This window comes from Meleagris gallopavo, chromosome 5 (assembly GCF_000146605.3).
Source record: "Meleagris gallopavo isolate NT-WF06-2002-E0010 breed Aviagen turkey brand Nicholas breeding stock chromosome 5, Turkey_5.1, whole genome shotgun sequence".
Classification (NCBI taxonomy): Eukaryota; Metazoa; Chordata; class Aves; order Galliformes; family Phasianidae; genus Meleagris; species Meleagris gallopavo.
In genome coordinates this window covers 26,850,952-26,866,859 of record NC_015015.2, presented here as the reverse complement: position 1 = coordinate 26,866,859, position 15,908 = coordinate 26,850,952, and the positions used below count along the sequence as shown (strand labels likewise).

Below are 15,908 nucleotides of genomic sequence, written 5' to 3'. Positions count from 1 at the left end.
TTTCAGGCAGTGCTAATGCTTTTTTGTCACTGTCTTGATACTCAAATGTAACTGTATTTTGTGGTGCTTCTAAGAAATCTTTGCATGAAACTGAGCTGCTGCTACCCTGTCAAGTGGCCAACGCTAGGTGATACCCAGAGGCTTGTTAGAGAAAAGAGACAAAGCTATTCAGACTTTGTCCTGTCACAGAAATATAATGAAAATCAAATCTGTTTTCTGGGCCCACAATTTTTCTTCCAGTACGATGGTTCAAAAACTGGACAACATTGGACTGGCTTACTTCTGACTTACTTCTCTATAGCCTAGATTCAGAGTCTTGTAAAAACAAAACAAAATGCTGGCTAAAATATACAGCTCAAGTAATTGAACTGTAACTGGTAAAAGAAGATTGGTGATTGAAATTATATCAAGTGATAGAGATGGATTACTGAGTACAATTACAGCTTTTGAGAGTCTGGATAATAATTTCCTCTTCCTATTTGCATTCTGAATGAAAAACTGGCTAATGAAGTAGTATGGGTTTCTAAGTGGGATGAGAGGGAAGATCTAGGAAGCTGCTTAAGTTCTGAATCAGAGAGGAGAAGCTGGAACAATAAGGAGGGATGGAAATGAACCAGCAGGTTGGCATGCAATTAAACCTGGTAAGAAGATGCTTGATGCATGAGCTGGTAACGATATTTATATCTCTAAGATGCAAATATAACTGCTAATAAAAAAACTTTCAAAGGCAGTTATGGGATTGGTCATTCTGTGCACAAGAGCTTGCATTCTTTGAGGGGAGGAGCAGACATGGCTCTTCTCTGCTTTAATGTTTTCCCAAATATTTCAGTATTTTCTGAGAAGGTACTGGAAGAAAGCTGATTTAAATGTGTAGGACCTGTCTGAATCTAGAAGGTTGAAACTGAGGAGGAGCAATGGCCAAGAGATAGAACCTGGGAGGATCTGGATACAAGGCTTGAGTACAGAAATGTGTGACTTGCAAGTCAGAATAGACATTAATAAGCAGGCCGTTCCAGTCATGCCAGTATCTATATCATATTTCAGTTTTCAAGGGTCAGTAAAATCTTACAGCTAGGCCAAGTATGCAATTATTTCTTGTCCACCAAAAACCAATTTTTATGTGACTATCCGTTCAATTTCTTAAAACAGATGTTTTAAGAACTAAACTGATCTAGAATTTGCCTGGAGTCTTGTCAAGCAATATAAAAGTGAGTTTTGCTAATTCTTTCCTTCCTGTTTGTATGGCTAAATCTTGCTGGATTAATTTCAAAACTTGATTTCTCCCTCCAATTATCTTCTCCTGATATTGGACCAAAAAACTTGTAAGAAGTATATGTGACTCAACATGTTTGTGAAGACAGCTGCTGTCTAAGGTAACAGTTCATCCTGGAAAGGTTGCTGAGCTGAGGGGAGGGGAGAGGAAAATATGTAACTTTTGTTTGTTTTTCACTTTCCTCCCTCCCTGAACTCCCACCATAACAAGCTACTCTTCAGCCAGAAATCCCCAGAAAGCTAGTTGCCCTGGATGCTACCGCCACCTGACTTGAGGCTATTTAAATATCACAGACAAGGCCTTTTTGGGGGTGTGGATGACTACAGTCACAGACTGGGTCTTTGTCTCTCTCAGCTAGCGTCTGCAGTACTTCATAGCTGTAGTGCCTAGAGCTCTCCTGAGGCTTACTTTTGAGCAGGGTGATGGAGCATGATTTTCTAGTGTCTTACTCGCTTAGATGAGAAGGAAGTCATCCTGTAATTAATAGATGGGTGGCTATAGGCAGATAGCAGAAGGGATGAGAGATACTTCATCTCCCTTGTTCTCTGCTAATGTACTAGTTTGCCTGCTATATCTCAAGCAGTGCAGTATCACCTGAGCAGTAAGTAGCCTACCCTTCTTTTATGATATTCAGAGACAAAGCCAGTCCTGCTTCTTCTAAACATTTCTACTGGTGCCACTTTGTTCTTTCTGGGTTCATCTTTGTATAGGGCACAGTCCAGGCTGTTGGCAAGGTGGGGCATACTCTCCAAATGAGAAGAGTGACTTTAATCTTTGGGATCAGAAAAGCAAACTCCTTCAGGTGAGATCAGACCCACCAGCTTCATATGTTCTAGGAGGTGTGAAGAAAGAAATCTGTTCTCCCTTACGCAGAGGAAACTCCCGATGCTCTTCCAGGTGTGGTGGTGACAGGAGCACTAATTATTCTTCACAGTTCAAAGAAGTCACAAGAAAAAAGTGTATGCAGCAGCTGGTGTCATATGCTGCTTTAAGTCTGTCAACTAAAAATGTAACTTTGGTCTTTGTCCACTTTGAGAAGTCCAACCAGTGAGCCTGAGTATGTGTTTGTACTGAGGCCAGGTCTTAGACCAGACTGAAAGAGATCCAGAAAATCTGAGGAATCCAGATAAAGCCACAGCTGTTTTGCCATAGCTTTCTCAATAACATGCCCTGAAAAGGAAGATGAGAGAGTGCAGCAATCCTGCCAATTATGTGTGTCAAGGATTTATTGTGCAAAGGTTTCATATTTGCTTATATTAAGACTGATACCCTACTCCCTTCAGGGAAGCAAGCAGCAGAAATAGACCAATATGTACATTAGTAGTGGGTTTTTTTGTATGTGTGTGTTTGCTTTTCTTTTTCTTTTTTCTTTTTTTTTTTAGCTTTCATTGGAGACACAAATCATTAGCACAAAGTTAGCTGAGCACTTCCAGAACCCCAGTGAGTGCAATTGATTGGAGGAAAGTTAACCTTGGGAGTTCCACGTGAATTTGGACTAGATGTGGCTACTTCTATGAGAAGCTGACAGCCCTGGCTGGAAGAGCTCTTGTTTGAAGGTACACCCCTAGCCTGGACAGCTTTTGACTGTGAGGATCCTAGTACAGCCCTTGTATTTAAGGGTCAACTTGAAATGCTCTAAAACTTAGTTCTGCAGAAAGCAAGGAAATTAAGTCTGTCACTGGCAGAAAGGAATCTTCATAAGCATTCTGCAGCTCCCCACCTAAGTGTGAAAAATAGTTCAGTGTCTCTGGAATCAACCTTTCCTCTAAGCTGAAAGCAAACAGATACTAAAATAAACAATTCCATAGTATAAAAATGTAAAAATGCTGTCAAACTGAGAGAGTGAATAGCCTGTATGAAGATCAGTCACTCTCTAATGTCGTTCTGCTTGGATGTGGGGATTAAGTATATGTATAACATAGTGGGGTGAGGGAAAGGAATGCAATATGATGGAAAAGGAATGTTAGTGTGGAAGCTCATAAATGACCTAGTGCAGCATAAAGACACCTGTAAATGCTTCTGCTTTCTGCTATCTTTGCTGTCTCTTCTATATATTATCAACTCAGGAGTCTTAGAGCTGCAATGCTCACAGGTTAGCGATGACTCTTGTAGATGTCTTTGAGAAGGCTGTTGTTTGAAACATTTTACAAACCACATTTGTCTCTTCAGTACTGGAAATGTTCTTAACTTATGTGAACAGAGTGTCAAGCTAATGAAATATAAACAATTCTTAATAGCTCAGTATCATGGAATTGCTGAAGTTGGAAAAGACCTCTAAGATCATCTAGTAATTCTGTTCACCTACCACCAGTATTTCCCCACTGGCCCTCAATACAACATCTTAGCATTTCTTGAACACCTCCAGGGACGGTGACTCAACCACTTCCCTTGGCAGCCCATGCCAGAGCCTGTCCACTCTTTCAGAGAAGAATTTTCTTTCTAATATCCAACCTGAACTTCCCCTGGCACAACTGAGGGCCATTCCCTTTAGCCTATCACTGTTATCTGGGATAAGAGGCTGACCTCCACCTTGCTACAGCATCCATTCAGATAGCTGTAGGGAGCTATAAGGTTTCTGCTGAGCTTCCTTTTCTCTGAACCAAGCAATTGCAGTTCCCTCAGCTACTCCTCATAAGACTTGTGCTCCAGACCTCTCACCAGCTTCATTGCCCTTCTTTGGACATGCTGTGGCGCCTCAGTGTCTTTCTTGTAGTGAGGGACCTCAAACTGGGCAGGGTACTTGAGGTCTGGCCTCACCAGAGCTGTGTACAGGAGGATCACTTCTCTGTTTCTGATGGTAACGCTGTTTCTGATACAAGCCAGGATGTCATTAAGCTTCTTGGCTACCTGGATACACTGCTGGCTCATGTTTAACTGAATGTTAACCAATGCCCCTAAGTCCATTTCTTCCGCACAATCTTTCAGCCACTCTGCCCCAAGCCTGTTGTGTTGCCTGGGGTTGATGAGGCCGAAGTGCAGGACCCAGCACTTGGACTTGCTGAACTTCATCCCACTGGCCTCAGTTCAATGATCCAGTCTGTCCAGATCGCTCTGTAGGGCCTTCTTACTCTCATGCTGCAAATTTACTGAGGGTACACTCAATTCTACCATCCAGGTCATCAATGAAGATATTTAACAAGACAGGCCCCATTACTGACCCTGGGAAGTACCACTCTGACCAGTTGCCAGCTGGTTTGAATTCCATTCACCACCACACACTGGATCCAGCTTATCTAGACAATTTTTTTACCTAGCGAAGAGTGTACCTGTCTAAGCCTTGGGCTGCAAGCTTCTCCTGGAGAAAATTGTGGGAGACAGTGTCAAAGGTTTTGCTGGAGTCTAGGTAGACTACATCAACAGTCTTTGCATCATCCACCAGGCAGGTGACTCGATCATAGAGGGAGATCAGCTTGGTCAAGTAGGACCTAACTTTCATGAACCCACGTTAGCTAGGCCTGACCCCTTGGTTGTCCTGTGCATACCATCTGATTTCCCTCACAATGATCTGCTTCATAACCTTTCCGGGTACTGAGGTCAGGCTGACAGGCCAGTAGTTCCCCGGATCCTCCATACAACCCTTCTTGTAGAAGGGAGTTATGTTGGCAAGCCTCTGACCCTCTGGGACCTCCCCAGTTCAGCGGAAACATTGATAGATGGTAGAAAGTGGCTTGACAATCATCTCTGCCAGCTTTCTAAGCATTCTTGCGTGAATCCCATCTGGTCACTGGCATCTTGCTCCAAAGCTTTCAAAAAGTATATAAACCCTATACTTGAATAGGATAGAAAACCTTGCATGCTAACAATTTGCCAGTTTGAAATGGCATTGTCTGGTGTGCAGTAAGCAGCAGTACAATAGCTATACTAATGTGTGATTTGTTTTTAATTTCTTCAAGTTTATGATCAGCATCTAAGTTACTGCTGCAACTCTGATGAGAGACATGTGTAACTGTAAAGGAATCCTGTCTGCAGAAATGAATAAAAAAAAATAATTTACTCATTGTGTACATTAACACATTCCTGAACGTTGTCTGCTGATGACAGCAGATGATGGAATTAAAGCTAATGAGGATCCTTTGTTTTTTGCCTAGCATAAGTGTTTTATCTTAGAACTGTCTCTTGTAGCTTTTTCAACTCCTAGTTGAAGCAGCTAGTACATCTTGTTCTGTTATGGAAAGTTTATTGTATATTTAGATGGTCGTGTTAAGTAATATTTTTGAGGTGAGAACAAATAATTAAATCTTCATACTGGCAAAATTGAAGTTTGTGCCCTGTGCCTTTCACTCATAGCAAGTTCTTCCATCTGTGGTCCAGAAAGACTTCAGCAATGGGGAAAGCTTCTCTGCTACTGCCTGTGCTGTGCCAAGAAGTTTTGACTGACAGGCCAAGGAAGCATTTTCCACCATTATTCATACAGAGCAGAGAGCTAAACTCTGCTGGTGGTTGCCCCCTACACAACTGAAGGAAGCATTTGGTTTAAATGTAGGAGGAAAGATGAGAAATGTTGTAAACACTGTAAAATACAATGCAAACAGAGATGCAGAATGAAGAAACAAAATGATGACTCTTTTCCTTAGGGAGTTAGGGGAAAGAATTTTATTTTTTTTTTCTGACTTTTTACAGGAGTTTCAGTTCTCTTTCATACATCCTTTCCCAGTTCTTTCCCTCTTGCTTTAAATTCCTGGCTGGCATATTTCTTTTCTTGGTAAACAGGACTATTTTATTGTGAATTTAAACCCTGTCTTCGATGAATGCATCTGTTTACGTCAGTATAGAATTCACTGAGATAGATTTGGCACTTGGAGCAGTAAGTGTTAAAAGGTGAAAGGCAGGAGCCTTACAATGACAAAAGCACCCTACTGGAGGACTATTCTGAGGACTCTATGCTGATCTGCTTAAGGAAGAGTTAAGACTGCTAAATGTGATTGGACTGCCTGTGTGATTGGACTGTGGATGTAACTACTGCAGTGCTTCATAGGAGGAACAAAGAGGACATCATAGCTATTCACTGAACAGTTAGTACTTTTGCTGGGATTGTATCTTTACTTGTTTCTTAATCCATCGGCTGAAGGTCAGGGAATGAGACAGCCTCTAAAGATACTAGGAGAAAATCTCTTTGAGAACTCTGGAACAAGGCTGGTCATAAATCTGAGAAAAATATTCCTTTCATAGCGCTGACAAAATGAGCTGCTCTGTATTTAATACAAAAACATGATATTCTATAATTAAGAAGGTGATGTTCCTCTTTCTTTTCTTCAGTTTCACTAGTTTTGATACTTTAGAGGAGAACTGGAGTAAATAAGGGTGACCTCCTTTATTAATCTGTGTAACTGTTGGGTGAGAACCCAGGTGCAGAAGTAGGCCTTCTGTGGAAGGAGATATGTCAGTATAGTTACTTTCCCAGGCAAAAGTAGTAAGAGAGCTTCAGAAGCATTGATCCTGGAGTGTTGATGATAGTGAGTATAAAGTCAAATGGAATGTGGCGAGCCTCTTGATACAGCCACTTTTCAATGAGTTTGGTTCTTCATGGCTTTTGGATAATATGAAGGTACATGTAGATAACAAAAGTAAAATCTTTTAATGTTCACGGTACCTTCTTTTTCAATATCCCTCCCGTGCAATGGAATGCCAGATCTGGCATTCAGTTAGTGTACCTCTATTGATGGGCAGCCAGCCCTCGCTGGCTTTTGAACTAATGAGCTCAGCTATTTCTAATATCTGTGTCTTGATTCTGCTGTTGGCAGCAGTAACAATAACTATAATGGAGGCTGGATGCCAACTTCAATTTGAATGCCTCTTTCAGTGTTATAGGAGAACTGATTTAAGAAGAACTGAAACATGTAGGGCTGTGGAGTTTTAATGGGTGGCATTCTCAATCCTGGAAAATCTACAAGAACAAAACTGTATTTCTTACAGTACCCTTGTATAATTATGTTTTCATTTGTGCTTAACTCTAAAGATATGGCTATCAAGCTGTGCCTGTAAAACTAGTTAAGCCTCACTTCTTCTCATGTGATGATCTGCTAGCAGAGTAGAGTACTTTCAGGGATTGTAATTCTCTATATACACCTGTCTTATTTACAATTATAACGTGTAATACATATGGCTAGTCACTGAAGTGAGACTGGCAGTGGTAAAGACTGGATAGTGGCTATTTTTCTTGTTTTGCCAATTTGGGATATTTAGAAAGCTTATCAGCTGATTGAGAAACTCAATTTAGAATAGGTGCCCTGCTTGATTAGCAATAACACTGAGGAAGGAAAGGGAAAGTACTTTTAGTTTAGTATGAGACTGCTTAAGAGAAGGATTTGAATGACTTGATATCAGGTGATGCAGACAAATTTTAAGGACTTTCGGATTGAAAGAGAAGTCATTTGTAGCTGGCAGGCTACTGATGGAAACTTGGACTGCTTTTACTTCACATAGATTGTTCATTTAAGAGTGCTTCAAAAAAAATTGGTTATAATCAGACATACTTGCAGTTAATGTGCACCCTTACAGCACAGAACAGATGTATGTAGGAAACTTATTTGAAGTGAAGAATCCTCTACTCTTTGAAACAAGTTTGGAACAAGGAAGAAGAGTTGCACTGTTCAGTACAATGTGGTGAAAAGTAATGTTGGGGAAACTCCCATTAGTATTTTTGAGACAAGTTCAAGAGAAGGGTCTCACACTTGTTCTTGAGCAGTAATCGGTCCCACAAAGATTCTAATGGAATTATTGGGAAGGAAGTAAATATAGACAGAGAGGAGGAGTACTATGGAATATACAGCTGGGTCTAATTAGGTGAACTTCTGTCTTTCTCAGCTTGCTTATTCTGTCCGCAGTAATCCCAGCTCTTTCAAATGGCAAAAAGGGTATTGCTAGGGCTAACTGTAGCCATTTCTACTGGCGGGGAAAATGAGCTCAGGAAAGTATTCGTTCAGAGCTACTTTCTGCACCTACATGGGAAGTTTAATCACCAGAACTCTGCAAACTCTGAAGCTGATGTGGTTTGTTGTATGGTGAAGGGTAAGAAAGCATGTACTTGAGTCTCCTACTTGATTCAGGAGAGTCCAAAAGCAAGAGAATTTGCTCCAGATCATGAGGAGCCTATTCAGTGGTTTAAGGCACAAAAACTTTCCTGTGTAAGGACAGGGAATGCTTTCCACAAAAATCTTACTTGAGAAACTGCCCTCTATTTAACTATACAACTTCTATTGTGCTGCTTTCCTGAGACTTGAGATTCTATACCCTTTTACAGTAGAATAGTTAACTTTTCACTTTCTAGTGACAGCACAAAGTTACAATCCTGCTGTACTTGCTGGGGAAAAGAACAGCCTCAGCTATCATTATGACAAACTAAAGTAGGGGGTATGGCTCCTAAAAGGAGGCTAACTTGGCATAAGTTGTACAGATTGATGTTTTGAAGTCTGCTTTTGTTTTTGAGTTAGGCAGAAGACGACTCCTAAACCAGACAGACTAATACAGATTATTAAACAATACAATTTATTAAAGACAACATTCCACCTTTAAGTCAATGGAAGATTTGCCATTGTTTCCTTTGGGACAAAAAATTCATTGCTTGACTATGCAAACATCTGGATTTTCTATCTGGTTCAATGTTATATATAGTAGCACTGCTAACGAGAAGAAGCTAGTCCAAGTTAAACATACCTCCTCTTGTCAATGTGTTTGACAAATTAAATTTAATCTCAAATTTGTTCTAGGCTTGCGTGTCATCTTGGCTACAAGAATAATCTGACTATGAGCGTGAGCTTTGACAGAAGCTGAAGTAATGTTATTTCAAAGGAATTAAATCAGATTCTACTTTAATATTGCCAAACTAGGAAGGTTCAGAAATCATGTTAGAATTTTAAAATAAAAACTTCTGTTCAAGCATTATGTTCTAGAGATTTGTTTTCCTGCAATTGATCAACATACTGATCTGTGATCTAACTACTGATCTAATATGCTGCAACAAGCTAGATGTTTATCAAACTGAAGGGACTTTATACACATACCTGTATCATCTTTTTAAAAAATTCTGTAAAGAGGAAAGGATTATTTAAAAAGCTTAAATGAACTTCTTTATGTCTTAGTATGTGGCATTTTCCTTCCCACAAATGAACTTTAGTTAAACAATTCTACTTACTGCATAAGCTTGCACCTTGATAGCCAAAGAGACTGCTTTAAAAATTTACTCTCATGCTGTAATGTCTTTTCCTTGTTTTATTTCTGAAGGCAAAACCAAACAAACAACAGAAACAAGAAAAACATGCACAGCCACCCCCTGCAAAACAACAACCTAAAAAACAAAAAACTCAGTATAGCTTTTCTGGAACTCGTCAGATTCTGAGGCTTTTCTACTCAGCTATTTATTGTAGGCGAGCCCTTAGAAAACTTCCTTGGCTCTAGTCCCTCATCTTCTACAAACACAGTACAGCTTCTGCAACATACTTTCTTCACAAGCAGACTCCCCAGACCAAAGTATTATTTCCATAGCTAGAAGTCTTCTAGCAGATGAAGCACGATGCTTGAGCTCTCTCCTTCCTTGTGAGGGCTTGCACAGAATAAAAATTGAGGGAGAGGGTGAATGACTGCAAAAACAAGATTTCCAACCTGTAAAGGGAAAAAACTGTCTTTAATTGAACTCCTACAAATACATACAAAGTTTGTCTGCTTTGTGGTTTGATCACGTATGTTTGCCCAGCATTCACCATCCTCAAGCACACAGGCTGTGTGCTTTGAACCCATTCTTGTTTGCACAGCTGGGGGCCTGGGGTTGAAACATAAGTGGTGCTTTAGCTTAGGCTAGAACTCTTTGTAGGTGGGATGATTCAAGGAATAAAAGTGCTGCAGTGTCCTTCTCTTAAGTCCTACCTGTCTGAGAATGGAGCAGGGCCCTTTTAAAATTTGTTGGGAATGCCTTAAGTTGAGGTATGAAACTGTAAGGAGGCAGAAAGTACCCATTCAGAGTCTGGAACTTACTGAGATGTAGATCATTGAGAAACTTGGGTTTAAAACCTTATCTGTCTGGATGAAAGTGAAGTACATATTTCCAAAAAGGGAATATTAAAATCAACTTATCTTTCTTACCACCACAGTACGCAGCTGTTTTTGCAGGAAACTGCCTTTGAAAGTTCTTGCTTTTTTTCTGCTAGATAAGATCTTAGGCTGAAGCTACTTGGAGCTGTGGTGGCTCTGGCTGGCTGACATCTACATGCACATGGGGAATACTGCAAATCATGATGGTCCCATCCCTGCCAGAGTTTCATAGGCTTTCAGGTTTTCTTTCTGTGTTTAAGGCGAATGCCAAACGTTTTGATTCTCTGGCTTAGAGCAGGGTCATTGACACCTTTGAGGGCTGCTAGGTTCCATGGCAGGAAACCTGGCTGAGATCCCAAACTTGTAGCTGGAGTTAAGTTCTTGGGCCCTATAGGCAGCCTGCCATGAGGCTTAAAGTCTAGCCATGATTAAAACAGGGACTTGGCTCCAGTTCTTTCTCCAGTATGGTTGGGTTGCACCAGTTTGGAGCTTGAAACCAAGGCATAAATCTGTAAGGTTAAAACTAGGAAATGTTGAAATGATGCTTTCCAACAACAACAAAAATGTCCAGAAGTTTATAGTCTCTTCTAATGTATAAAATGGTATGGTTTTCCTGGGGAATTCTCTCTGGGAAGGACTGGCTCATTTGTACTTAAGACAGGCCAGTCTGAGTGCTTAGACAAATGGGTGACTGCACACCTAGATTGATCGCTTTTTCCAAAGGTATATTCTAGAGGGTCTTTAAACTTGAAGTCTGCCAAAACTGGAATAGGGCATTGCGTATTCTGTTTCCTCTATCTCTTTACTCCTCATTAATTTAGGCAGCAGCCTGCACTACTGCTGTGAAACAAAGCTGCTAACCAGCTGAGGCACCTCTGGTTTGATCTGCAGTGGACACTTGTCTTTTAGATTTGCTTTTTAATAGACGTCCAGTTTCTCACGTTCCTGTCACTTGTGTCCTTTGCTCCCTCTTTTCCTTGAAACTTTGCTAAAGTGCTTTGCGCCACGGCCATTTCTTGCCACCCCTATCACAAAGGGCTGTGCTGTTCTGTTCTGTTTGTGCTTATAATGTACCCAGATGGTGAATAGAATGAGTGACCACCAAGCTCATTTTCACTTGTGGGGTCAGACCTCTCTCAGCTAAATAACACAAGTGTTCCCAGCTGCTGTGCAGCTGCAGGGAGTCTGCTTTCCTTCACAAGCATTAAAAACCCTTTAATCAGTGTTTGTTGTTTGTCAGCAGTGGTGTTGAGGTGTGGAGAAAAAGAACAGATATGCTTTGTTGGCAAAGTTAACTTTATTTTGACCTCTTATCTTTCCTTTTTCTTTTCAAGTCTGAAGAAGCAGAAAGTAGTTTGGGAAGTGGTTTCTGCAAGCACCTGTGTAAATGTATTTGCTAAAGGAGGAGGTTTATGTCCTTATACAGATACAGCATTTGACATGAAACGATGCTCTGAGAACTGCAGTGAACTCTTTAGAGCAGGGACTCTCAAACTGATTGGTGTAGGAACAGAGCAGGATCCTTTAATGTAAGCAAATACTGTGCAAATGTAAGTATTGTTGCCTCATTCTAATGTTACTTATGCTAATTTTAGTATAGAGTCTATGTTTAACAAATACCATTTAAATACAGTCAGTTACAACATTTTTCTAGAAAATAGATTCTTCCACTAGTTTTTGTGGGTTTTGTTATTGCTGTTTGTTTTGTTTTTGCTTCTGCTTCTAATAGTTCTTCTCCCTTGGAGGGAAGGGGAAGAGAGAAAAGTACTGATAAGCCCAGTAACACTTCATTTATTTTGGATGTCATCTGATCTGAAGGAAATGAGAACACGGGTATCGAGAAGAGGCTTCAAGAAATCTCAGAGCTAAGATAATGATTTCCCTATTCTTTCTGGGTGAGGCTTTGGAATGGCTAGTGCTGCACATTTTTTTGCAGGGTTACTTTTTCCCTGAGTGCAGAACTGCTTACATGGTGTGTCTGTGTGTGTATACAGCACCCAGTATTACCTCCACGTGTGCTGAACATCCCGTTGTTTGTGTGGGAGCCCCAAGGCTGTTAGGACTTTGATTCTAGATTCAAGAGTTATAGGACAGTCTGTGTGAAAAGCCTGATACCTAATCTCCTCTCTGAAGGGAGCAGAGATTTGCAGGGCTGCTGTAGTGATGCCATGGGGTTGGTGGCCAGGCCTTGTGGGCAGCATGTCTGCCTTGCTCGTGGCCTTCCTTGTCCTGGTGGTGCCTCCTGTTGCAGCAAGGGCTCTCTGGGAGCTGCATCCTGCTGACTCAGAGCGGGGAGGAAGGACTGGAAACAAGGAACTTGTGAATTGTAGTCCTAGCTGTGACAGTGATAGATTTGAGTGCTCTCCCATTTGTTCCCTTCCCCAGATGGGCATGCATATTTCAGCATTCATCCAAGCATTTTTCTGCTGTACATTGCTGAGGCTGCTAACAAAGGAGCATTCTTGGAGAGGCAAAATGCTGGAAAGAAAACATCCTGCGTGTGCTGGGAGGGGATGAGCACTCAAGATAACTGTTACCTGAAGTATTTGTGGATGGACTGTGTTGATGATTGCTTGTGTTACATGAGCACCTCTAGAAATGATGGATAAAGAGTTGCCGTTTTGTTATCTGGAAGCTGACAAGCAGAAGTGAGGGCTCAGAGCCATGGTGGAGCAGATGTCCTGACAGGGGTGGGTTTGAGCCTTTAGGAGTGCCTGCAGGGGATGCAGCCTTGCTGGCAGTTCTAGCTGCTCACGTGGACCCTGATCAGATAGGCACAATCCTGGATCCTTCTGGAAGTTAATGCAAACTTAGCTATTAAAATCTAGTCGAACAAAACAAGCACCATCTTGTGCAGCTACATAAACCATAAGCTTTTTTGGCAAGGCAGGTGTGGCATCTTCAGTGCCTGGAAAGCACCTAACATGCTGTGTGGGCTCCCTGCTGTAATCCAAATTATAAAAGCTAAAAAGGCTTTGATATATATATTTTTTTAGGTGGTTCTTGGCTTCATTTGGGTAGGCAAGAACTTCATAGAGACTGCATTGGGGCACTCTGCATGTTTCCTCAGGCCCTTGTAATTAATCAATGTCAAGCTGTTCCTTCCCATCCCTCTGTGAGGAGGCACCCATGGAAAGCTGTTCCATAGCCTAGTTTCAGCTCATTTGTTTTGGCTGCCTGAGAAGGGCTTTGTGTTTCTCATCCATGCCCTCTCTGGGAGCAGAAGCAGTCCTGTCCCATAAGGCCCTCTGTCAAGTATTGTGGCGCAGGCAGCAGGAGGCTTAGGTGAGTTTTCAATATGTTTGCGATATGGTTTGATGGTGGCAACTAGCGTTCTGTTTTTTGGTGCTCCTCTGGATAGCTCTGGTACATGGAACTCAGTTTCTGACGCAAGAAGTTTGCAAAAGTGACTTCATGCTGGTAGCTCAAACCCTCAGAGTCATGATAAATGACAAATATGCCTATCCTTCTGAAGCAGAGTGGCATCTGTGTTTAACTGAACGCTTAACCACAGCATGAGTACCATGCTATGCTGTCAGGCACTTCTGTTTTTAAAGTCTGTTTGCATAGACAGCTGAAAAGCTTTGCAAGTCTTTCACCATCTCTGACATTACACACTGGGAGGACGCTTCAGCATCACCGGTCTGCTGCCTGTTGGTGTATGTTTAGAGACACTGGGGATCTTTGCACCTCAGGAGCTACAGAAAAACATGGCTGTACCAGAGTAATTTCAAGCTAGCTTCTGGTAGACAAGAACTGGGCAAAAATCTGGTCTGGTTTTACAGTGTTTTTATAGTCTAGTCCAGGTCTCTATAAACCATTTAAAATTGCCTTCAGGTTTAAATTTTCCAATTTCCCATTTGGAACAGGTGTTGCCAGGTTATAGAAAGCGTTGCAGAAAGGGAACAAAAACATTTAAAAAACTCTGCTGTTACAAATTTTGGCAAATCTCTGACAGATGAGAATTGGGAAGAAAAAAAAAGTTTGCCCCACCCAAGTTAAAACAAGTGCAGACCTTGCTTACTTTTCCCAGCTGTCAGATTTTAATAGGGTTCTTAGTAACACATGAGTCTTCAAAAGACCGACCAGTATAGAGCTAATATGTTTTCATATGAAAATATTCAATTTCTCAATTGTTTTTCATCTTGCTTAATTGAGAAGGAGAATGAGAGCAAAGAATTTTTTTTTTTAAATGTCAAAAAACAAATTTCTGAGATGCACATTGCTGGAGTGGTTAAAAACCATCCCAAACTAGGCTTCAGGCAATGTTTTTTCAGCAGCTTTAACCTCAAAGCATGGAGCAGACAGCTTTGTAGGCAACTGTAACACCAAGGTGATTATGGTAGTGACTCACACTTCCCTGTAAGGCATCCAGCTATCAACACACTTGGAGAGCGTGGCTTTGTGCATGCAAGCATGGTGTCAGTCAGTGCCCACTTGCCAGCCAGGTCCAAACTGCAGAGCTCTTAAGTGCTTTGACAGCATGCTGGGACCGTGATGTGTCTGAGAGCAGCTCTGGTTCCCTCGGCCTCGAGAGAGGCTTTAGAGATGGAGCTTAGGAAGGGGAAGTGCAAGACAGGTTTAACTTCCCATCCTTTTTCCTTGCTTAATCCTCATGGCATTCATTTAAAGTCTGCTGTGAGCAGATAGTTGGGTTTGGGGAAGAAGTGAGGATCAGACTATCTAACCACTAAACAAGGCAGTGAAAAGGGCTGCCGCTACATTGTTCTGATGAAACTCTAGGCCAGTAATGATGGAAAGACAAATAATAATCCCTGGGAAGGCAGCATGAACTTGGAAAAGAAACCTGGTTTTGCTGCAGACTGATTGGAGTGCAGCTGGGGATATAATGGTAACCCATCACCAGTAGTTGGGCTTTGCAGGGAGCAAGTTGATGGAAGGGGAGAGCTTGTCCTTATGTGCATTGTGGCTTTCACTGTCTCCAAAATGTAAGGCAGAAACTAGGCTGACTTCAGGGAAGGGAAACAGCAGTGATGTGGTGTGGAGGACATTAGGGTGAGGACTTGGGATGCTGGGATTTCTGTGCTGAGAGACTGATGAGAAAAGGAGTGCCACATGCATGTGAAAAATAGGCTGCATCTGCATTACATTCTTGGAAAGAAGAGACATTCAGAAAGGTGGCAAATTCAAATCTTCTTTGGGAAGTAGTTTTTCATGTAGTTTGCAGTTAGATTGTCAGCTGGTGACACGGGGAAGCAGCAAAATGTGGCCTTGTGAGTGTGCAGGTCTATGCTACTGCAGGCAGGATCTGCCAGTGATATAAGTAATGCTTTAATAAGCAAATAACTGGTGATATAAAGCTGGCCAGATCCGTGGTTCACCTACAAGGGCCAATCTTGATAGGTTGTTTGGGTTCCTCCATCTTTGGTGATGGATTTCTTGCACTCTGACTAAAGTTGTCTCGTACGAGATGCTGTTTGTGTCAGGGTACTGGGCAAGCTGGGCTGATGTGACTCAGTATTGCCCTTCCCGTGTGGGTTATGTTTGGCTTTGCACGTCTTGTGTTTTCAGAGGTGAGGCAGAGTGAGTAATATTTCCCTTCTATTAAAGAAAATAGAATGGCAAAGACCCTTAAAAAATAAAAAAATAA

General features: G+C 41.6%; 1 protein-coding gene across 1 annotated transcript in view; it reads left to right on the top strand.

The window, feature by feature from the left end:
* Nucleotides 1-15,908, top strand: part of SMOC1 (SPARC related modular calcium binding 1) — a 142,043-nt gene that overhangs the window by 42,120 nt on the left and 84,015 nt on the right. The gene's annotated exons all lie outside the window — the stretch shown is intronic.